Source organism: Diceros bicornis, chromosome 41 (genome assembly GCF_020826845.1).
Source record: "Diceros bicornis minor isolate mBicDic1 chromosome 41, mDicBic1.mat.cur, whole genome shotgun sequence".
Classification (NCBI taxonomy): Eukaryota; Metazoa; Chordata; class Mammalia; order Perissodactyla; family Rhinocerotidae; genus Diceros; species Diceros bicornis.
In genome coordinates, this window is record NC_080780.1 from 14,126,462 (window position 1) to 14,151,740 (window position 25,279).

The window sequence follows — 25,279 nt, forward strand, 5'->3', positions numbered from 1 at the left end:
GTGCTTGCTTACAGCAACGTGCTATATGATCTGAATGCCCGAATTGGGAATCTGTGTCAAAACTTTGTTCGGAATTATGTGATCCTTAATAGCTGGAAGTAAGGGAGATGGGGCATGAAGTTATTTCTAGGAGTTGGACACATACCAAGTTTAGCTCAGTTCTGGGCATCTTTGAAATACCTATACAAACTTGTTCCTACATAGTAACTTGCAACTTTGAATGAGAATGTGCTTGCTTACAGCAACGTGCTATATGTTCTGAATGCCCGAATTGGGAATCTGTGTCAAAACTTTGTTAGGAATTATGTGATCCTTACTAGCTGGAAGTAAGGGAGATGGGGCATGAAGTTATTTCTAGGAGTTGGAGACATACAACGTTTAGCTCAGTTCTGGGCATCTTTGAAATACCTATACAAACTTGTTCCTACATAGTAACTTGCCACTTTGAATGAGAATGTGCTTGCTTGCAGCAACGTGCTATATGTTCTGAATGCCCGAATTGGGAATCTGTGTCAAAACTTTGTTCGGAATTATGTGATCCTTACTAGCTGGAAGTAAGGGAGATGGGGCATGAAGTTATTTCTAGGAGTTGGACACATACCAAGTTTAGCTCAGTTCTGGGCATCTTTGAAATACCTATACAAACTTGTTCCTACACAGTAACTTGCAACTTTGAATGAGAATGTGCTTGCTTACAGCAACGTGGTATATGTTCTGAATGCCCGAATTGGGAATCTGTGTCAAAACTTTGTTAGGAATTATGTGATCCTTACTAGCTGGAAGAAAGGGAGATGGGGCATGAAGTTATTTCTAGGAGTTGGAGACATACAACGTTTAGCTCAGTTCTGGGCATCTTTGAAATACCTATACAAACTTGTTCCTACATAGTAACTTGCAACTTTGAATGAGAATGTGCTTGCTTACAGCAACGTGCTATATGATCTGAATGCCCGAATTGGGAATCTGTGTCAAAACTTTGTTCGGAATTATGTGATCCTTACTAGCTTGAAGTAAGGGAGATGGGGCATGAAGTTATTTCTAGGAGTTGGACACATACCAAGTTTAGCTCAGTTCTGGGCATCTTTGAAATACCTATACAAACTTGTTCCTACATAGTAACTTGCAACTTTGAATGAGAATGTGCTTGCTTACAGCAACGTGCTATATGTTCTGAATGCCCGAATTGGGAATCTGTGTCAAAACTTTGTTAGGAATTATGTGATCCTTACTAGCTGGAAGTAAGGGAGATGGGGCATGAAGTTATTTCTAGGAGTTGGAGACATACAACGTTTAGCTCAGTTCTGGGCATCTTTGAAATACCTATACAAACTTGTTCCTACATAGTAACTTGCCACTTTGAATGAGAATGTGCTTGCTTGCAGCAACGTGCTATATGTTCTGAATGCCCGAATTGGGAATCTGTGTCAAAACTTTGTTCGGAATTATATGATCCTTATTAGCTGGAAGTAAGGGAGATGGGGCATGAAGTTATTTCTGGGAGTTGGACACATACCAAGTTTAGCTCAGTTCTGGGCATCTTTGAAATACCTATACAAACTTGTTCCTACATAGTAACTTGCAACTTTGAATGAGAATGTGCTTGCTTACAGCAACGTGCTATATGTTCTGAATGCCCGAATTGGGAATCTGTGTCAAAACTTTGTTAGGCATTATGTGATCCTTACTAGCTGGAAGTAAGGGAGATGGGGCATGAAGTTATTTCTAGGAGTTGGAGACATAATACGTTTAGCTCAGTTCTGGGCATCTTTGAAATACCTATACAAACTTGTTCCTACATAGTAACTTGCCACTTTGAATGAGAATGTGCTTGCTTGCAGCAACGTGCTATAAGTTCTGAATGCCCGAATTGGGAGTCTGTGTCAAAACTTTGTTCGGAATTATGTGATCCTTACTAGCTGGAAGTAAGGGAGATGGGGCATGAAGTTATTTCTAGGAGTTGGAGACATACAACGTTTAGCTCAGTTCTGGGCATCTTTGAAATACCTAAACTAACTTGTTCCTACATAGTAACTTGCCACTTTGAATGAGAATGTGCTTGCTTACAGCAACGTGCTATATGATCTGAATGCCCGAATTGGGAATCTGTGTCAAAACTTTGTTCGGAATTATGTGATCCTTACTAGCTGGAAGTAAGGGAGATGGGGCATGAAGTTATTTCTAGGAGTTGGACACATACCAAGTTTAGCTCAGTTCTGGGCATCTTTGAAATACCTATACAAACTTGTTCCTACACAGTAACTTGCAACTTTGAATGAGAATGTGCTTGCTTACAGCAACGTGCTATATGTTCTGAATGCCCGAATTGGGAATCTGTGTCAAAACTTTGTTAGGAATTATGTGATCCTTACTAGCTGGAAGTAAGGGAGATGGGGCATGAAGTTATTTCTAGGAGTTGGAGACATACAACGTTTAGCTCAGTTCTGGGCATCTTTGAAATACCTATACAAACTTGTTCCTACACAGTAACTTGCAACTTTGAATGAGAATGTGCTTGCTTGCAGCAACGTGCTATATGTTCTGAATGCCAGAATTGGGAATCTGTGTCAAAACTTTGTTCGGAATTATGTGATCCTTACTAGCTGGAAGAAAGGGAGATGGGGCATGAAGTTATTTCTAGGATTTGGACACATACCAAGTTTAGCTCAGTTCTGGGCATCTTTGAAATACCTATACAAACTTGTTCCTACACAGTAACTTGCAACTTTGAATGAGAATGTGCTTGCTTACAGCAACGTGCTATATGTTCTGAATGCCCGAATTGGGAATCTGTGTCAAAACTTTGTTAGGAATTATGTGATCCTTACTAGCTGGAAGTAAGGGAGATGGGGCATGAAGTTATTTCTAGGAGTTGGAGACATACAACGTTTAGCTCAGTTCTGGGCATCTTTGAAATACCTATACAAACTTGTTCCTTCATAGTAACTTGCAACTTTGAATGAGAATGTGCTTGCTTGCAGCAACGTGCTATATGTTCTGAATGCCCGAATTGGGAATCTGTGTCAAAACTTTGTTCGGAATTATGTGATCCTTATTAGCTGGAAGTAAGGGAGATGGGGCATTAAGTTATTTCTGGGAGTTGGACACATACCTAGTTTAGCTCAGTTCTGGGCATCTTTGAAATACCTATACAAACTTGTTCCTACATAGTAACTTGCAACTTTGAATGAGAATGTGCTTGCTTACAGCAACGTGCTATATGTTCTGAATGCCCGAATTGGGAATCTGTGTCAAAACTTTGTTAGGAATTATGTGATCCTTACTAGCTGGAAGTCAGGGAGATGGGGCATGAAGTTATTTCTAGGAGTTGGAGACATAATACGTTTAGCTCAGTTCTGGGCATCTTTGAAATACCTAAACTAACTTGTTCCTACATAGTAACTTGCCACTTTGAATGAGAATGCGCTTGCTTACAGCAACGTGCTATATGATCTGAATGCCCTAATTGGGAATCTGTGTCAAAACTTTGTTAGGAATTATGTGATCCTTACTAGCTGGAAGTAAGGGAGATGGGGCATGAAGTTATTTCTAGGAGTTGGAGACATACAACGTTTAGCTCAGTTCTGGGCATCATTGAAATACCTATACAAACTTGTTCCTACATAGTAACTTGCCACTTTGAATGAGAATGTGCTTGCTTGCAGCAACGTGCTATATGTTCTGAATGCCCGAATTGGGAATCTGTGTCAAAACTTTGTTCAGAATTATGTGATCCTTACTAGCTGGAAGTAAGGGAGATGGGGCATGAAGTTATTTCTAGGAGTTGGACACATACCAAGTTTAGCTCAGTTCTGGGCATCTTTGAAATACCTATACAAACTTGTTCCTACATAGTAACTTGCAACTTTGAATGAGAAGGTGCTTGCTTACAGCAACGTGCTATATGTTCTGAATGCCCGAATTGGGAATCTGTGTCAAAACTTTGTTAGGAATTATGTGATCCTTACTAGCTGGAAGTAAGGGAGATGGGGCATGAAGTTATTTCTAGGAGTTGGAGACATAAAACGTTTAGCTCAGTTCTGGGCATCTTTGAAATACCTAAACTAACATGTTCCTACATAGTAACTTGCCACTTTGAATGAGAATGTGCTTGCTTACAGCAACGTGCTATATGATCTGAATGCCCGAATTGGGAATCTGTGTCAAAACTTTGTCAGGAATTATGTGATCCTTACTAGCTGGAAGTAAGGGAGATGGGGCATGAAGTTATTTCTAGGAGTTGGAGACATACAACGTTTAGCTCAGTTCTGGGCATCTTTGAAATACCTATACAAACTTGTTCCTACATAGTAACTTGCCACTTTGAATGAGAATGTGCTTGCTTGCAGCAACGTGCTATATGTTCTGAATGCCCGAATTGGGAATCTGTGTCAAAACTTTGTTAGGAATTATGTGATCCTTACTAGCTGGAAGTAAGGGAGATGGGGCATGAAGTTATTTTTAGGAGTTGGAGACATACAACGTTTAGCTCAGTTCTGGGCTTCTTTGAAATACCTATACAAACTTGTTCCTAACATAGTAACTTGCCACTTTGAATGAGAATGTGCTTGCTTGCAGCAACGTGCTATATGTTCTGAATGCCCGAATTGGGAATCTGTGTCAAAACTTTGTTCGGAATTATGTGATCCTTACTAGCTGGAAGTAAGGGAGATGGGGCATGAAGTTATTTCTAGGAGTTGGACACATACCAAGTTTAGCTCAGTTCTGGGCATCTTGAAATACCTATACAAACTTGTTCCTACATAGTAACTTGCAACTTTGAATGAGAATGTGCTTGCTTACAGCAACGTGCTATATGTTCTGAATGCCCGAATTGGGAATCTGTGTCAAAACTTTGTTCGGAATTATGTGATCCTTACAAGCTGGAAGTAAGGGAGATGGGGCATGAAGTTATTTCTAGGAGTTGGAGACATACAACGTTTAGCTCAGTTCTGGGCATCTTTGAAATACCTAAACTAACTTGTTCCTACATAGTAACTTGCCACTTTGAATGAGAATGTGCTTGCTTACAGCAACGTGCTATATGATCTGAATGCCCGAATTGGGAATCTGTGTCAAAACTTTGTTCGGAATTATGTGATCCTTAATAGCTGGAAGTAAGGGAGATGGGGCATGAAGTTATTTCTAGGAGTTGGACACATACCAAGTTTAGCTCAGTTCTGGGCATCTTTGAAATACCTATACAAACTTGTTCCTACATAGTAACTTGCAACTTTGAATGAGAATGTGCTTGCTTACAGCAACGTGCTATATGTTCTGAATGCCCGAATTGGGAATCTGTGTCAAAACTTTGTTAGGAATTATGTGATCCTTACTAGCTGGAAGTAAGGGAGATGGGGCATGAAGTTATTTCTAGGAGTTGGAGACATACAACGTTTAGCTCAGTTCTGGGCATCTTTGAAATACCTATACAAACTTGTTCCTACATAGTAACTTGCCACTTTGAATGAGAATGTGCTTGCTTGCAGCAACGTGCTATATGTTCTGAATGCCCGAATTGGGAATCTGTGTCAAAACTTTGTTCGGAATTATGTGATCCTTACTAGCTGGAAGTAAGGGAGATGGGGCATGAAGTTATTTCTACGAGTTGGACACATACCAAGTTTAGCTCAGTTCTGGGCATCTTTGAAATACCTATACAAACTTGTTCCTACACAGTAACTTGCAACTTTGAATGAGAATGTGCTTGCTTACAGCAACGTGGTATATGTTCTGAATGCCCGAATTGGGAATCTGTGTCAAAACTTTGTTAGGAATTATGTGATCCTTACTAGCTGGAAGAAAGGGAGATGTGGCATGAAGTTATTTCTTGGAGTTGGAGACATACAACGTTTAGCTCAGTTCTGGGCATCTTTGAAATACCTATACAAACTTGTTCCTACATAGTAACTTGCAACTTTGAATGAGAATGTGCTTGCTTACAGCAACGTGCTATATGATCTGAATGCCCGAATTGGGAATCTGTGTCAAAACTTTGTTCGGAATTATGTGATCCTTACTAGCTGGAAGTAAGGGAGATGGGGCATGAAGTTATTTCTAGGAGTTGGACACATACCAAGTTTAGCTCAGTTCTGGGCATCTTTGAAATACCTATACAAACTTGTTCCTACATAGTAACTTGCAACTTTGAATGAGAATGTGCTTGCTTACAGCAACGTGCTATATGTTCTGAATGCCCGAATTGGGAATCTGTGTCAAAACTTTGTTAGAAATTATGTGATCCTTACTAGCTGGAAGTAAGGGAGATGGGGCATGAAGTTATTTCTAGGAGTTGGACACATACCAAGTTTAGCTCAGTTCTGGGCATCTTTGAAAGACCTATACAAACTTGTTCCTACATAGTAACTTGCCACTTTGAATGAGAATGTGCTTGCTTGCAGCAACGTGCTATATGTTCTGGATGCCCGAATTGGGAATCTGTGTCAAAACTTTGTTCGGAATTATGTGATCCTTATTAGCTGGAAGTAAGGGAGATGGGGCATGAAGTTATTTCTGGGAGTTGGACACATACCAAGTTTAGCTCAGTTCTGGGCATCTTTGAAATACCTATACAAACTTGTTCCTACATAGTAACTTGCAACTTTGAATGAGAATGTGCTTGCTTACAGCAACGTGCTATATGTTCTGAATGCCCGAATTGGGAATCTGTGTCAAAACTTTGTTAGGCATTATGTGATCCTTACTAGCTGGAAGTAAGGGAGATGGGGCATGAAGTTATTTCTAGGAGTTGGAGACATAATACGTTTAGCTCAGTTCTGGGCATCTTTGAAATACCTATACAAACTTGTTCCTACATAGTAACTTGCCACTTTGAATGAGAATGTGCTTGCTTGCAGCAACGTGCTATATGTTCTGAATGCCCGAATTGGGAATCTGTGTCAAAACTTTGTTCGGAATTATGTGATCCTTACTAGCTGGAAGTAAGGGAGATGGGGCATGAAGTTATTTCTAGGAGTTGGAGACATACAACGTTTAGCTCAGTTCTGGGCATCTTTGAAATACCTATACAAACTTGTTCCTACACAGTAACTTGCAACTTTGAATGAGAATGTGCTTGCTTACAGCAACGTGCTATATGTTCTGAATGCCCGAATTGGGAATCTGTGTCAAAACTTTGTTAGGAATTATATGATCCTTATTAGCTGGAAGTAAGGGAGATGGGGCATGAAGTTATTTCTGGGAGTTGGACACATACCAAGTTTAGCTCAGTTCTGGGCATCTTTGAAATACCTATACAAACTTGTTCCTACATAGTAACTTGCAACTTTGAATGAGAATGTGCTTGCTTACAGCAACGTGCTATATGTTCTGAATGCCCGAATTGGGAATCTGTGTCAAAACTTTGTTAGGCATTATGTGATCCTTACTAGCTGGAAGTAAGGGAGATGGGGCATGAAGTTATTTCTAGGAGTTGGAGACATAATACGTTTAGCTCAGTTCTGGGCATCTTTGAAATACCTATACAAACTTGTTCCTACATAGTAACTTGCCACTTTGAATGAGAATGTGCTTGCTTGCAGCAACGTGCTATAAGTTCTGAATGCCCGAATTGGGAGTCTGTGTCAAAACTTTGTTCGGAATTATGTGATCCTTACTAGCTGGAAGTAAGGGAGATGGGGCATGAAGTTATTTCTAGGAGTTGGAGACATACAACGTTTAGCTCAGTTCTGGGCATCTTTGAAATACCTAAACTAACTTGTTCCTACATAGTAACTTGCCACTTTGAATGAGAATGTGCTTGCTTACAGCAACGTGCTATATGATCTGAATGCCCGAATTGGGAATCTGTGTCAAAACTTTGTTCGGAATTATGTGATCCTTACTAGCTGGAAGTAAGGGAGATGGGGCATGAAGTTATTTCTAGGAGTTGGACACATACCAAGTTTAGCTCAGTTCTGGGCATCTTTGAAATACCTATACAAACTTGTTCCTACACAGTAACTTGCAACTTTGAATGAGAATGTGCTTGCTTACAGCAACGTGCTATATGTTCTGAATGCCCGAATTGGGAATCTGTGTCAAAACTTTGTTAGGAATTATGTGATCCTTACTAGCTGGAAGTAAGGGAGATGGGGCATGAAGTTATTTCTAGGAGTTGGAGACATACAACGTTTAGCTCAGTTCTGGGCATCTTTGAAATACCTATACAAACTTGTTCCTACACAGTAACTTGCAACTTTGAATGAGAATGTGCTTGCTTGCAGCAACGTGCTATATGTTCTGAATGCCAGAATTGGGAATCTGTGTCAAAACTTTGTTCGGAATTATGTGATCCTTACTAGCTGGAAGAAAGGGAGATGGGGCATGAAGTTATTTCTAGGATTTGGACACATACCAAGTTTAGCTCAGTTCTGGGCATCTTTGAAATACCTATACAAACTTGTTCCTACACAGTAACTTGCAACTTTGAATGAGAATGTGCTTGCTTACAGCAACGTGCTATATGTTCTGAATGCCCGAATTGGGAATCTGTGTCAAAACTTTGTTAGGAATTATGTGATCCTTACTAGCTGGAAGTAAGGGAGATGGGGCATGAAGTTATTTCTAGGAGTTGGAGACATACAACGTTTAGCTCAGTTCTGGGCATCTTTGAAATACCTATACAAACTTGTTCCTTCATAGTAACTTGCAACTTTGAATGAGAATGTGCTTGCTTGCAGCAACGTGCTATATGTTCTGAATGCCCGAATTGGGAATCTGTGTCAAAACTTTGTTCGGAATTATGTGATCCTTATTAGCTGGAAGTAAGGGAGATGGGGCATTAAGTTATTTCTGGGAGTTGGACACATACCTAGTTTAGCTCAGTTCTGGGCATCTTTGAAATACCTATACAAACTTGTTCCTACATAGTAACTTGCAACTTTGAATGAGAATGTGCTTGCTTACAGCAACGTGCTATATGTTCTGAATGCCCGAATTGGGAATCTGTGTCAAAACTTTGTTAGGAATTATGTGATCCTTACTAGCTGGAAGTCAGGGAGATGGGGCATGAAGTTATTTCTAGGAGTTGGAGACATAATACGTTTAGCTCAGTTCTGGGCATCTTTGAAATACCTAAACTAACTTGTTCCTACATAGTAACTTGCCACTTTGAATGAGAATGCGCTTGCTTACAGCAACGTGCTATATGATCTGAATGCCCTAATTGGGAATCTGTGTCAAAACTTTGTTAGGAATTATGTGATCCTTACTAGCTGGAAGTAAGGGAGATGGGGCATGAAGTTATTTCTAGGAGTTGGAGACATACAACGTTTAGCTCAGTTCTGGGCATCATTGAAATACCTATACAAACTTGTTCCTACATAGTAACTTGCCACTTTGAATGAGAATGTGCTTGCTTGCAGCAACGTGCTATATGTTCTGAATGCCCGAATTGGGAATCTGTGTCAAAACTTTGTTCGGAATTATGTGATCCTTACTAGCTGGAAGTAAGGGAGATGGGGCATGAAGTTATTTCTAGGAGTTGGACACATACCAAGTTTAGCTCAGTTCTGGGCATCTTTGAAATACCTATACAAACTTGTTCCTACATAGTAACTTGCAACTTTGAATGAGAAGGTGCTTGCTTACAGCAACGTGCTATATGTTCTGAATGCCCGAATTGGGAATCTGTGTCAAAACTTTGTTAGGAATTATGTGATCCTTACTAGCTGGAAGTAAGGGAGATGGGGCATGAAGTTATTTCTAGGAGTTGGAGACATAAAACGTTTAGCTCAGTTCTGGGCATCTTTGAAATACCTAAACTAACATGTTCCTACATAGTAACTTGCCACTTTGAATGAGAATGTGCTTGCTTACAGCAACGTGCTATATGATCTGAATGCCCGAATTGGGAATCTGTGTCAAAACTTTGTCAGGAATTATGTGATCCTTACTAGCTGGAAGTAAGGGAGATGGGGCATGAAGTTATTTCTAGGAGTTGGAGACATACAACGTTTAGCTCAGTTCTGGGCATCTTTGAAATACCTATACAAACTTGTTCCTACATAGTAACTTGCCACTTTGAATGAGAATGTGCTTGCTTGCAGCAACGTGCTATATGTTCTGAATGCCCGAATTGGGAATCTGTGTCAAAACTTTGTTAGGAATTATGTGATCCTTACTAGCTGGAAGTAAGGGAGATGGGGCATGAAGTTATTTTTAGGAGTTGGAGACATACAACGTTTAGCTCAGTTCTGGGCTTCTTTGAAATACCTATACAAACTTGTTCCTAACATAGTAACTTGCCACTTTGAATGAGAATGTGCTTGCTTGCAGCAACGTGCTATATGTTCTGAATGCCCGAATTGGGAATCTGTGTCAAAACTTTGTTCGGAATTATGTGATCCTTACTAGCTGGAAGTAAGGGAGATGGGGCATGAAGTTATTTCTAGGAGTTGGACACATACCAAGTTTAGCTCAGTTCTGGGCATCTTTGAAATACCTATACAAACTTGTTCCTACATAGTAACTTGCAACTTTGAATGAGAATGTGCTTGCTTACAGCAACGTGCTATATGTTCTGAATGCCCGAATTGGGAATCTGTGTCAAAACTTTGTTAGGAATTATGTGATCCTTACTAGCTGGAAGTAAGGGAGATGGGGCATGAAGTTATTTCTAGGAGTTGGAGACATAATACGTTTAGCTCAGTTCTGGGCATCTTTGAAATACCTAAACTAACTTGTTCCTACATAGTAACTTGCCACTTTGAATGAGAATGTGCTTGCTTGCAGCAACGTGCTATATGATGTGAATGCCCGAATTGGGAATCTGTGTCAAAACTTTGTTCGGAATTATGTGATCCTTACTAGCTGGAAGTAAGGGAGATGGGGCATGAAGTTATTTCTAGGAGTTGGACACATACCAAGTTTAGCTCAGTTCTGGGCATCTTTGAAATACCTATACAAACTTGTTCCTACATAGTAACTTGCAACTTTGAATGAGAAGGTGCTTGCTTACAGCAACGTGCTATATGTTCTGAATGCCCGAATTGGGCATCTGTGTCAAAACTTTGTTAGGAATTATGTGATCCTTACTAGCTGGAAGTAAGGGAGATGGGGCATGAAGTTATTTCTAGGAGTTGGAGACATACAACGTTTAGCTCAGTTCTGGGCATCTTTGAAATACCTATACAAACTTGTTCCTACATAGTAACTTGCAACTTTGAATGAGAATGTGCTTGCTTGCAGCAACGTGCTATATGTTCTGAATGCCCGAATGGGAATCTGTGTCAAAACTTTGTTCGGAATTATGTGATCCTTATTAGCTGGAAGTAAGGGAGATGGGGCATGAAGTTATTTCTGGGAGTTGGACACATACCAAGTTTAGCTCAGTTCTGGGCATCTTTGAAATACCTATACAAACTTGTTCCTACATAGTAACTTGCAACTTTGAATGAGAATGTGCTTGCTTACAGCAACGTGCTATATGTTCTGAATGCCCGAATTGGGAATCTGTGTCAAAACTTTGTTAGGAATTATGTGATCCTTACTAGCTGGAAGTAAGGGAGATGGGGCATGAAGTTATTTCTAGGAGTTGGAGACATAATACGTTTAGCTCAGTTCTGGGCATCTTTGAAATACCTATACAAACTTGTTCCTACATAGTAACTTGCCACTTTGAATGAGAATGTGCTTGCTTACAGCAACGTGCTATATGTTCTGAATGCCCGAATTGGGAATCTGTGTCAAAACTTTGTTCGGAATTATGTGATCCTTACTAGCTGGAAGTAAGGGAGATGGGGCATGAAGTTATTTCTAGGAGTTGGACACATACCAAGTTTAGCTCAGTTCTGGGCATCTTTGAAATACCTATACAAACTTGTTCCTACATAGTAACTTGCATCTTTGAATGAGAATGTGCTTGCTTACAGCAACGTGCTATATGTTCTGAATGCCCGAATTGGGAATCTGTGTCAAAACTTTGTTAGGAATTATGTGATCCTTACTAGCTGGTAGTAAGGGAGATGGGGCATGAAGTTATTTCTAGGAGTTGGAGACATACAACGTTTAGCTCAGTTCTGGGCATCTTTGAAATACCTAAACTAACTTGTTCCTACATAGTAACTTGCCACGTTGAATGAGAATGTGCTTGCTTACAGCAACGTGCTATATGATCTGAATGCCCGAATTGGGAATCTGTGTCAAAACTTTGTTAGGAATTATGTGATCCTTACTAGCTGGAAGTAAGGGAGATGGGGCATGAAGTTATTTCTAGGAGTTGGAGACATACAACGTTTAGCTCAGTTCTGGGCATCTTTGAAATACCTATACAAACTTGTTCCTACATAGTAACTTGCCACTTTGAATGAGAATGTGCTTGCTTGCAGCAACGTGCTATATGTTCTGAATGCCAGAATTGGGAATCTGTGTCAAAACTTTGTTCGGAATTATGTGATCCTTACTAGCTGGAAGTAAGGGAGATGGTGCATGAAGTTATTTCTAGGATTTGGACACATACCAAGTTTAGCTCAGTTCTGGGCATCTTTGAAATACCTATACAAACTTGTTCCTACATAGTAACTTGCAACTTTGAATGAGAATGTGCTTGCTTACAGCAACGTGCTATATGTTCTGAATGCCCGAATTGGGAATCTGTGTCAAAACTTTGTTAGGAATTATGTGATCCTTACTAGCTGGAAGTAAGGGAGATGGGGCATGAAGTTATTTCTAGGAATTGGAGACATAAAACGTTTAGCTCAGTTCTGGGCATCTTTGAAATACCTAAACTAACTTGTTCCTACATAGTAACTTGCCACTTTGAATGAGAATGTGCTTGCTTACAGCAACGTGCTATATGATCTGAATGCCCGAATTGGGAATCTGTGTCAAAACTTTGTTCGGAATTATGTGATCCTTACTAGCTGGAAGTAAGGGAGATGGGGCATGAAGTTATTTCTAGGAGTTGGAGACATACAACGTTTACCTCAGTTCTGGGCATCTTTGAAATACCTATACAAACTTGTTCCTACATAGTAACTTGCCACTTTGAATGAGAATGTGCTTGCTTGCAGCAACGTGCTATATGTTCTGAATGCCCGAATTGGGAATCTGTGTCAAAACTTTGTTCGGAATTATGTGATCCTTACTAGCTGGAAGTAAGGGAGATGGGGCATGAAGTTATTTCTAGGAGTTGGACACATACCAAGTTTAGCTCAGTTCTGGGCATCTTTGAAATACCTATACAAACTTGTTCCTACACAGTAACTTGCAACTTTGAATGAGAATGTGCTTGCTTACAGCAACGTGCTATATGTTCTGAATGCCCGAATTGGGAATCTGTGTCAAAACTTTGTTAGGAATTATGTGATCCTTACTAGCTGGAAGTAAGGGAGATGGGGCATGAAGTTATTTCTAGGAGTTGGACACATACCAAGTTTAGCTCAGTTCTGGGCATCTTTGAAATACCTATACAAACTTGTTCCTACACAGTAACTTGCAACTTTGAATGAGAATGTGCTTGCTTTCAGCAACGTGCTATATGTTCTGAATGCCCGAATTGGGAATCTGTGTCAAAACTTTGTTAGGAATTATGTGATCCTTACTAGCTGGAAGTAAGGCAGATGGGGCATGAAGTTATTTCTAGGAGTTGGAGACATAAAACTTTTAGCTCAGTTCTGGGCATCTTTGAAATACCTAAACTAACTTGTTCCTACATAGTAACTTGCCACTTTGAATGAGAATGTGCTTGCTTACAGCAACGTGCTATATGATCTGAATGCCCGAATTGGGAATCTGTGTCAAAACTTTGTTAGGAATTATGTGATCCTTACTAGCTGGAAGTAAGGGAGATGGGGCATGAAGTTATTTCTAGGAGTTGGAGACATACAACGTTTAGCTCAGTTCTGGGCATCTTTGAAATACCTATACAAACTTGTTCCTACATAGTAACTTGCCACTTTGAATGAGAATGTGCTTGCTTGCAGCAACGTGCTATATGTTCTGAATGCCCGAATTGGGAATCTGTGTCAAAACTTTGTTCGGAATTATGTGATCCTTACTAGCTGGAAGTAAGTGAGATGGGGCATGAAGTTATTTCTAGGAGTTGGACACATACCAAGTTTAGCTCAGTTCTGGGCATCGTTGAAATACCTATACAAACTTGTTCCTACATAGTAACTTGCCACTTTGAATGAGAATGTGCTTGCTTACAGCAACGTGCTATATGTTCTGAATGCCCGAATTGGGAATCTGTGTCAAAACTTTGTTAGGAATTATGTGATCCTTACTAGCTGGAAGTAAGGGAGATGGGGCATGAAGTTATTTCTAGGAGTTGGCGACATAAAACGTTTAGCTCAGTTCTGCTCATCTTTGAAATACCTAAACTAACTTGTTCCTACATAGTAACTTGCCACTTTGAATGAGAATGTGCTTGCTTGCAGCAACGTGCTATATGTTCTGAATGCCCGAATTGGGAATCTGTGTCAAAACTTTGTTCGGAATTATGTGATCCTTATTAGCTGGAAGTAAGGGAGATGGGGCATGAAGTTATTTCTGGGAGTTGGACACATACCAAGTTTAGCTCAGTTCTGGGCATCTTTGAAATACCTATACAAACTTGTTCCTACATAGTAACTTGCAACTTTGAATGAGAATGTGCTTGCTTACAGCAACGTGCTATATGTTCTGAATGCCCGAATTGGGTATCTGTGTCAAATCTTTGTTAGGAATTTTGTGATCCTTACTAGATGGAAGTAAGGGAGATGGGGCATGAAGTGATTTCTAGGAGTTGGAGACATAAAACTTTTAGCTCAGTTCTGGGCATCTTTGAAATACCTAAACTAACTTGTTCCTACATAGTAACTTGCCACTTTGAATGAGAATGTGCTTGCTTACAGCAACGTGCTATATGATCTGAATGCCCGAATTGGGAATCTGTGTCAAAACTTTGTCAGGAATTATGTGATCCTTACTAGGTGGAAGTAAGGGAGATGGGGTATGAATTTATTTCTAGGAGTTGGAGACATACAACGTTTAGCTCAGTTCTGGGCATCTTTGAAATACCTATACGAACTTGTTCCTAAATAGTATCTTGCCACTTTGAATGAGAATGTGCTGGCTTGCAGCAACGTGCTATATGTTCTGAATGCCCGAATTGGGAATCTGTGTCAAAACTTTGTTAGGAATTATGTGATCCTTACTAGCTGGAAGTAAGGGAGATGGGGCATGAAGTTATTTCTAGGAGTTGGACACATACCAAGTTTAGCTCAGTTCTGGGCATCTTTGAAATACCTATACAAACTTGTTCCTACATAGTAACTTGCAACTTTGAATGAGAATGTGCTTGCTTACAGCAACGTGCTATATGTTCTGAATGCCCGAATTGGGAATCTGTGTCAAAACTTTGTTCGGAATTATGTGATCCTTACTAGCTGGAAGTAAGGGAGATGGGGCATGAAGTTATTTCTAGGAGTTGGACACATACCAAGTGTAGCTCAGTTCTGGGCATCTTTGAAATACCTATACAAACTTGTTCCTACATAGTAACTTGCAACTTTGAATGAGAATGTGCTTGCTTGCAGCTACGTGCTATATGTTCTGAATGTCCGAATTGGGAATCTGTGTCAAAACTTTGTTCGGAATTATGTGATCCTTATTAGCTGGAAGTAAGGGAGATGGGGCATGAAGTTATTTCTAGGAGTTGGACACATACCAAGTTTAGCTCAGTTCTGGGCATCTTTGAAATACCTATACAAACTTGTTCCTACACAGTAACTTGCAACTTTGAATGAGAATGTGCTTGCTTACAGCAACGTGGTATATGTTCTGAATGCCCGAATTGGGAATCTGTGTCAAAACTTTGTTAGGAATTATGTGATCCTTACTAGCTGGAAGAAAGGGAGATGGGGCATGAAGTTATTTCTAGGAGTTGGAGACATACAACGTTTAGCTCAGTTCTGGGCATCTTTGAAATACCTATACAAACTTGTTCCTACATAGTAACTTGCCACTTTGAATGAGAATGTGCTTGCTTACAGCAACGTGCTATATGATCTGAATGCCCGAATTGGGAATCTGTGTCAAAACTTTGTTCGGAATTATGTGATCCTTACTAGCTGGAAGTAAGGGAGATGGGGCATGAAGTTATTTCTAGGAGTTGGACACATACCAAGTTTAGCTCAGTTCTGGGCATCTTTGAAATACCTATACAAACTTGTTCCTACATAGTAACTTGCAACTTTGAATGAGAATGTGCTTGCTTACAGCAACGTGCTATATGTTCTGAATGCCCGAATTGGGAATCTGTGTCAAAACTTTGTTAGGAATTATGTGATCCTTACTAGCTGGAAGTAAGGGAGATGGGGCATGAAGTTATTTCTAGGAGTTGGAGACATACAACGTTTAGCTCAGTTCTGGGCATCTTTGAAATACCTATACAAACTTGTTCCTACATAGTAACTTGCCACTTTGAATGAGAATGTGCTTGCTTGCAGCAACGTGCTATATGTTCTGAATGCCCGAATTGGGAATCTGTGTCAAAACTTGGTTCGGAATTATGTGATCCTTATTAGCTGGAAGTAAGGGAGATGGGGCATGAAGTTATTTCTGGGAGTTGGACACATACCAAGTTTAGCTCAGTTCTGGGCATCTTTGAAATACCTATACAAACTTGTTCCTACATAGTAACTTGCAACTTTGAATGAGAATGTGCTTGCTTACAGCAACGTGCTATATGTTCTGAATGCCCGAATTGGGAATCTGTGTCAAAACTTTGTTAGGCATTATGTGATCCTTACTAGCTGGAAGTAAGGGAGATGGGGCATGAAGTTATTTCTAGGAGTTGGAGAAATAATACGTTTAGCTCAGTTCTGGGCATCTTTGAAATACCTATACACACTTGTTCCTACATAGTAACTTGCCACTTTGAATGAGAATGTGCTTGCTTGCAGCAACGTGCTATATGTTCTGAATGCCCGAATTGGGAGTCTGTGTCAAAACTTTGTTCGGAATTATGTGATCCTTACTAGCTGGAAGTAAGGGAGATGGGGCATGAAGTTATTTCTAGTAGTTGGAGACATACAACGTTTAGCTCAGTTCTGGGCATCTTTGAAATACCTAAACTAACTTGTTCCTACATAGTAACTTGCCACTTTGAATGAGAATGTGCTTGCTTACAGCAACGTGCTATATGATCTGAATGCCCGAATTGGGAATCTGTGTCAAAACTTTGTTAGGAATTATGTGATCCTTACTAGCTGGAAGTAAGGGAGATGGGGCATGAAGTTATTTCTAGGAGTTGGAGACATACAACATTTAGCTCAGTTCTGGGCATCTTTGAAATACCTGTACAAACTTGTTCCTACATAGTAACTTGCCACTTTGAATGAGAATGTGCTTGCTTGCAGCAACGTGCTATATGTTCTGAATGCCCGAATTGGGAATCTGTGTCAAAACTTTGTTCGGAATTATGTGATCCTTACTAGCTGGAAGTAAGGGAGATGGGGCATGAAGTTATTTCTAGGAGTTGGACACATACCAAGTTTAGCTCAGTTCTGGGCATCTTTGAAATACCTATACAAACTTGTTCCTACACAGTAACTTGCAACTTTGAATGAGAATGTGCTTGCTTACAGCAACGTGCTATATGTTCTGAATGCCCGAATTGGGAATCTGTGTCAAAACTTTGTTAGGAATTATGTGATCCTTACTAGCTGGAAGTAAGGGAGATGGGGCATGAAGTTATTTCTAGGAGTTGGAGACATACAACGTTTAGCTCAGTTCTGGGCATCTTTGAAATACCTATACAAACTTGTTCCTACACAGTAACTTGCAACTTTGAATGAGAATGTGCTTGCTTGCAGCAACGTGCTATATGTTCTGAATGCCAGAATTGGGAATCTGTGTCAAAACTTTGTTCGGAATTATGTGATCCTTACTAGCTGGAAGTAAGGGAGATGGGGCATGAAGTTATTTCTAGGATTTGGACACATACCAAGTTTAGCTCAGTTCTGGGCATCTTTGAAATACCTATACAAACTTGTTCCTACACAGTAACTTGCAACTTTGAATGAGAATGTGCTTGCTTACAGCAACGTGCTATATGTTCTGAATGCCCGAATTGGGAATCTGTGTCAAAACTTTGTTAGGAATTATGTGATCCTTACTAGCTGGAAGTCAGGGAGATGGGGCATGAAGTTATTTCTAGGAGTTGGAGACATAATACGTTTAGCTCAGTTCTGGGCATCTTTGAAATACCTAAACTAACTTGTTCCTACATAGTAACTTGCCACTTTGAATGAGAATGCGCTTGCTTACAGCAACGTGCTATATGATCTGAATGCCCTAATTGGGAATCTGTGTCAAAACTTTGTTAGGAATTATGTGATCCTTACTAGCTGGAAGTAAGGGAGATGGGGCATGAAGTTATTTCTAGGAGTTGGAGACATACAACGTTTAGCTCAGTTCTGGGCATCTTTGAAATACCTATACAAACTTGTTCCTACATAGTAACTTGCCACTTTGAATGAGAATGTGCTTGCTTGCAGCAACGTGCTATATGTTCTGAATGCCCGAATTGGGAATCTGTGTCAAAACTTTGTTCGGAATTATGTGATCCTTACTAGCTGGAAGTAAGGGAGATGGGGCATGAAGTTATTTCTAGGAGTTGGACACATACCAAGTTTAGCTCAGTTCTGGGCATCTTTGAAATACCTATACAAACTTGTTCCTACATAGTAACTTGCAACTTTGAATGAGAAGGTGCTTGCTTACAGCAACGTGCTATATGTTCTGAATGCCCGAATTGGGAATCTGTGTCAAAACTTTGTTAGGAATTATGTGATCCTTACTAGCTGGAAGTAAGGGAGATGGGGCATGAAGTTATTTCTAGGAGTTGGAGACATAAAACGTTTAGCTCAGTTCTGGGCATCTTTGAAATACCTAAACTAACATGTTCCTACATAGTAACTTGCCACTTTGAATGAGAATGTGCTTGCTTACAGCAACGTGCTATATGATCTGAATGCCCGAATTGGGAATCTGTGTCAAAACTTTGTCAGGAATTATGTGATCCTTACTAGCTGGAAGTAAGGGAGATGGGGCATGAAGTTATTTTTAGGAGTTGGAGACATACAACGTTTAGCTCAGTTCTGGGCATCTTTGAAATACCTATACAAACTTGTTCCTAACATAGTAACTTGCCACTTTGAATGAGAATGTGCTTGCTTGCAGCAACGTGCTATATGTTCTGAATGCCCGAATTGGGAATCTGTGTCAAAACTTTGTTCGGAATTATGTGATCCTTACTAGCTGGAAGTAAGGGAGATGGGGCATGAAGTTATTTCTAGGAGTTGGACACATACCAAGTTTAGCTCAGTTCTGGGCATCTTTGAAATACCTATACAAACTTGTTCCTACACAGTAACTTGCAACTTTGAAGGAGAATGTGCTTGCTTACAGCAACGTGCTATATGTTCTGAATGCCCGAATTGGGAATCTGTGTCAAAACTTTGTTAGGAATTATGTGATCCTGACTAGCTGGAAGTAAGGGAGATGGGGCATGAAGTTATTTCTAGGAGTTGGAGACATAATACGTTTATCTCAGTTCTGGGCATCTTTGAAATACCTAAACTAACTTGTTCCTACATAGTAACTTGCCACTTTGAATGAGAATGTGCTTGCTTGCAGCAACGTGCTATATGATGTGAATGCCCGAATTGGGAATCTGTGTCAAAACTTTGTTAGGAATTATGTGATCCTTACTAGCTGGAAGTAAGGGAGATGGGGCATGAAGTTATTTCTAGGAGTTGGACACATACCAAGTTTAGCTCAGTTCTGGGCATCTTTGAAATACCTATACAAACTTGTTCCTACATAGTAACTTGCAACTTTGAATGAGAAGGTGCTTGCTTACAGCAACGTGCTATATGTTCTGAATGCCCGAATTGGGCATCTGTGTCAAAACTTTGTTAGGAATTATGTGATCCTTACTAGCTGGAAGTAAGGGAGATGGGGCATGAAGTTATTTCTAGGAGTTGGAGACATACAACGTTTAGCTCAGTTCTGGGCATCTTTGAAATACCTATACAAACTTGTTCCTACATAGTAACTTGCCACTTTGAATGAGAATGTGCTTGCTTGCAGCAACGTGCTATATGTTCTGAATGCCCGAATTGGGAATCTGTGTCAAAACTTTGTTCGGAATTATGTGATCCTTATTAGCTGGAAGTAAGGGAGATGGGGCATGAAGTTATTTCTGGGAGTTGGACACATACCAAGTTTAGCTCAGTTCTGGGCATCTTTGAAATACCTATACAAACTTGTTCCTACATAGTAACTTGCAACTTTGAATGAGAATGTGCTTGCTTACAGCAACGTGCTATATGTTCTGAATGCCCGAATTGGGAATCTGTGTCAAAACTTTGTTAGGAATTATGTGATCCTTACTAGCTGGAAGTAAGGGAGATGGGGCATGAAGTTATTTCTAGGAGTTGGAGACATAATACGTTTAGCTCAGTTCTGGGCATCTTTGAAAGACCTATACAAACTTGTTCCTACATAGTAACTTGCCACTTTGAATGAGAATGTGCTTGCTTACAGCAACGTGCTATATGTTCTGAATGCCCGAATTGGGAATCTGTGTCAAAACTTTGTTCGGAATTATGTGATCCTTACTAGCTGGAAGTAAGGGAGATGGGGCATGAAGTTATTTCTAGGAGTTGGACACATACCAAGTTTAGCTCAGTTCTGGGCATCTTTGAAATACCTATACAAACTTGTTCCTACATAGTAACTTGCAACTTTGAATGAGAATGTGCTTGCTTACAGCAACGTGCTATATGTTCTGAATGCCCGAATTGGGAATCTGTGTCAAAACTTTGTTAGGAATTATGTGATCCTTACTAGCTGGTAGTAAGGGAGATGGGGCATGAAGTTATTTCTAGGAGTTGGAGACATACAACGTTTAGCTCAGTTCTGGGCATCTTTGAAATACCTAAACTAACTTGTTCCTACATAGTAACTTGCCACTTTGAATGAGAATGTGCTTGCTTACACCAACGTGCTATATGATCTGAATGCCCGAATTGGGAATCTGTGTCAAAACTTTGTTAGGAATTATGTGATCCTTACTAGCTGGAAGTAAGGGAGATGGGGCATGAAGTTATTTCTAGGAGTTGGAGACATACAACGTTTAGCTCAGTTCTGGGCATCTTTGAAATACCTATACAAACTTGTTCCTACATAGTAACTTGCAACTTTGAATGAGAATGTGCTTGCTTGCAGCAACGTGCTATATATTCTGAATGCCAGAATTGGGAATCTGTGTCAAAACTTTGTTCGGAATTATGTGATCCTTACTAGCTGGAAGTAAGGGAGATGGTGCATGAAGTTATTTCTAGGATTTGGACACATACCAAGTTTAGCTCAGTTCTGGGCATCTTTGAAATACCTATACAAACTTGTTCCTACATAGTAACTTGCAACTTTGAATGAGAATGTGCTTGCTTACAGCAACGTGCTATATGTTCTGAATGCCCGATTTGGGAATCTGTGTCAAAACTTTGTTAGGAATTATGTGATCCTTACTAGCTGGAAGTAAGGGAGATGGGGCATGAAGTTATTTCTAGGAATTGGAGACATAAAACGTTTAGCTCAGTTCTGGGCATCTTTGAAATACCTAAACTAACTTGTTCCTACATAGTAACTTGCCACTTTGAATGAGAATGTGCTTGCTTACAGCAACGTGCTATATGATCTGAATGCCCGAATTGGGAATCTGTGTCAAAACTTTGTTCGGAATTATGTGATCCTTACTAGCTGGAAGTAAGGGAGATGGGGCATGAAGTTATTTCTAGGAGTTGGAGACATACAACGTTTAGCTCAGTTCTGGGCATCTTTGAAATACCTATACAAACTTGTTCCTACATAGTAACTTGCCACTTTGAATGAGAATGTGCTTGCTTGCAGCAACGTGCTATATGTTCTGAATGCCCGAATTGGGAATCTGTGTCAAAACTTTGTTCGGAATTATGTGATCCTTATTAGCTGGAAGTAAGGGAGATGGGGCATGAAGTTATTTCTGGGAGTTGGACACATACCAAGTTTAGCTCAGTTCTGGGCATCTTTGAAATACCTATACAAACTTGTTCCTACATAGTAACTTGCAACTTTGAATGAGAATGTGCTTGCTTACAGCAACGTGCTATATGTTCTGAATGCCCGAATTGGGTATCTGTGTCAAATCTTTGTTAGGAATTTTGTGATCCTTACTAGATGGAAGTAAGGGAGATGGGGCATGAAGTGATTTCTAGGAGTTGGAGACATAAAACTTTTAGCTCAGTTCTGGGCATCTTTGAAATACCTAAACTAACTTGTTCCTACATAGTAACTTGCCACTTTGAATGAGAATGTGCTTGCTTACAGCAACGTGCTATATGATCTGAATGCCCGAATTGGGAATCTGTGTCAAAACTTTGTCAGGAATTATGTGATCCTTACTAGGTGGAAGTAAGGGAGATGGGGTATGAATTTATTTCTAGGAGTTGGAGACATACAACGTTTAGCTCAGTTCTGGGCATCTTTGAAATACCTATACGAACTTGTTCCTAAATAGTATCTTGCCACTTTGAATGAGAATGTGCTGGCTTGCAGCAACGTGCTATATGTTCTGAATGCCCGAATTGGGAATCTGTGTCAAAACTTTGTTAGGAATTATGTGATCCTTACTAGCTGGAAGTAAGGGAGATGGGGCATGAAGTTATTTCTAGGAGTTGGACACATACCAAGTTTAGCTCAGTTCTGGGCATCTTTGAAATACCTATACAAACTTGTTCCTACATAGTAACTTGCAACTTTGAATGAGAATGTGCTTGCTTACAGCAACGTGCTATATGTTCTGAATGCCCGAATTGGGAATCTGTGTCAAAACTTTGTTCGGAATTATGTGATCCTTACTAGCTGGAAGTAAGGGAGATGGGGCATGAAGTTATTTCTAGGAGTTGGACACATACCAAGTGTAGCTCAGTTCTGGGCATCTTTGAAATACCTATACAAACTTGTTCCTACATAGTAACTTGCAACTTTGAATGAGAATGTGCTTGCTTGCAGCTACGTGCTATATGTTCTGAATGTCCGAATTGGGAATCTGTGTCAAAACTTTGTTCGGAATTATGTGATCCTTATTAGCTGGAAGTAAGGGAGATGGGGCATGAAGTTATTTCTAGGAGTTGGACACATACCAAGTTTAGCTCAGTTCTGGGCATCTTTGAAATACCTATACAAACTTGTTCCTACACAGTAACTTGCAACTTTGAATGAGAATGTGCTTGCTTACAGCAACGTGGTATATGTTCTGAATGCCCGAATTGGGAATCTGTGTCAAAACTTTGTTAGGAATTATGTGATCCTTACTAGCTGGAAGAAAGGGAGATGGGGCATGAAGTTATTTCTAGGAGTTGGAGACATACAACGTTTAGCTCAGTTCTGGGCATCTTTGAAATACCTATACAAACTTGTTCCTACATAGTAACTTGCCACTTTGAATGAGAATGTGCTTGCTTACAGCAACGTGCTATATGATCTGAATGCCCGAATTGGGAATCTGTGTCAAAACTTTGTTCGGAATTATGTGATCCTTACTAGCTGGAAGTAAGGGAGATGGGGCATGAAGTTATTTCTAGGAGTTGGACACATACCAAGTTTAGCTCAGTTCTGGGCATCTTTGAAATACCTATACAAACTTGTTCCTACATAGTAACTTGCAACTTTGAATGAGAATGTGCTTGCTTACAGCAACGTGCTATATGTTCTGAATGCCCGAATTGGGAATCTGTGTCAAAACTTTGTTAGGAATTATGTGATCCTTACTAGCTGGAAGTAAGGGAGATGGGGCATGAAGTTATTTCTAGGAGTTGGAGACATACAACGTTTAGCTCAGTTCTGGGCATCTTTGAAATACCTATACAAACTTGTTCCTACATAGTAACTTGCCACTTTGAATGAGAATGTGCTTGCTTGCAGCAACGTGCTATATGTTCTGAATGCCCGAATTGGGAATCTGTGTCAAAACTTGGTTCGGAATTATGTGATCCTTATTAGCTGGAAGTAAGGGAGATGGGGCATGAAGTTATTTCTGGGAGTTGGACACATACCAAGTTTAGCTCAGTTCTGGGCATCTTTGAAATACCTATACAAACTTGTTCCTACATAGTAACTTGCAACTTTGAATGAGAATGTGCTTGCTTACAGCAACGTGCTATATGTTCTGAATGCCCGAATTGGGAATCTGTGTCAAAACTTTGTTAGGCATTATGTGATCCTTACTAGCTGGAAGTAAGGGAGATGGGGCATGAAGTTATTTCTAGGAGTTGGAGAAATAATACGTTTAGCTCAGTTCTGGGCATCTTTGAAATACCTATACACACTTGTTCCTACATAGTAACTTGCCACTTTGAATGAGAATGTGCTTGCTTGCAGCAACGTGCTATATGTTCTGAATGCCCGAATTGGGAGTCTGTGTCAAAACTTTGTTCGGAATTATGTGATCCTTACTAGCTGGAAGTAAGGGAGATGGGGCATGAAGTTATTTCTAGTAGTTGGAGACATACAACGTTTAGCTCAGTTCTGGGCATCTTTGAAATACCTAAACTAACTTGTTTCTACATAGTAACTTGCCACTTTGAATGAGAATGTGCTTGCTTACAGCAACGTGCTATATGATCTGAATGCCCGAATTGGGAATCTGTGTCAAAACTTTGTTAGGAATTATGTGATCCTTACTAGCTGGAAGTAAGGGAGATGGGGCATGAAGTTATTTCTAGGAGTTGGAGACATACAACATTTAGCTCAGTTCTGGGCATCTTTGAAATACCTGTACAAACTTGTTCCTACATAGTAACTTGCCACTTTGAATGAGAATGTGCTTGCTTGCAGCAACGTGCTATATGTTCTGAATGCCCGAATTGGGAATCTGTGTCAAAACTTTGTTCGGAATTATGTGATCCTTACTAGCTGGAAGTAAGGGAGATGGGGCATGAAGTTATTTCTAGGAGTTGGACACATACCAAGTTTAGCTCAGTTCTGGGCATCTTTGAAATACCTATACAAACTTGTTCCTACACAGTAACTTGCAACTTTGAATGAGAATGTGCTTGCTTACAGCAACGTGCTATATGTTCTGAATGCCCGAATTGGGAATCTGTGTCAAAACTTTGTTAGGAATTATGTGATCCTTACTAGCTGGAAGTAAGGGAGATGGGGCATGAAGTTATTTCTAGGAGTTGGAGACATACAACGTTTAGCTCAGTTCTGGGCATCTTTGAAATACCTATACAAACTTGTTCCT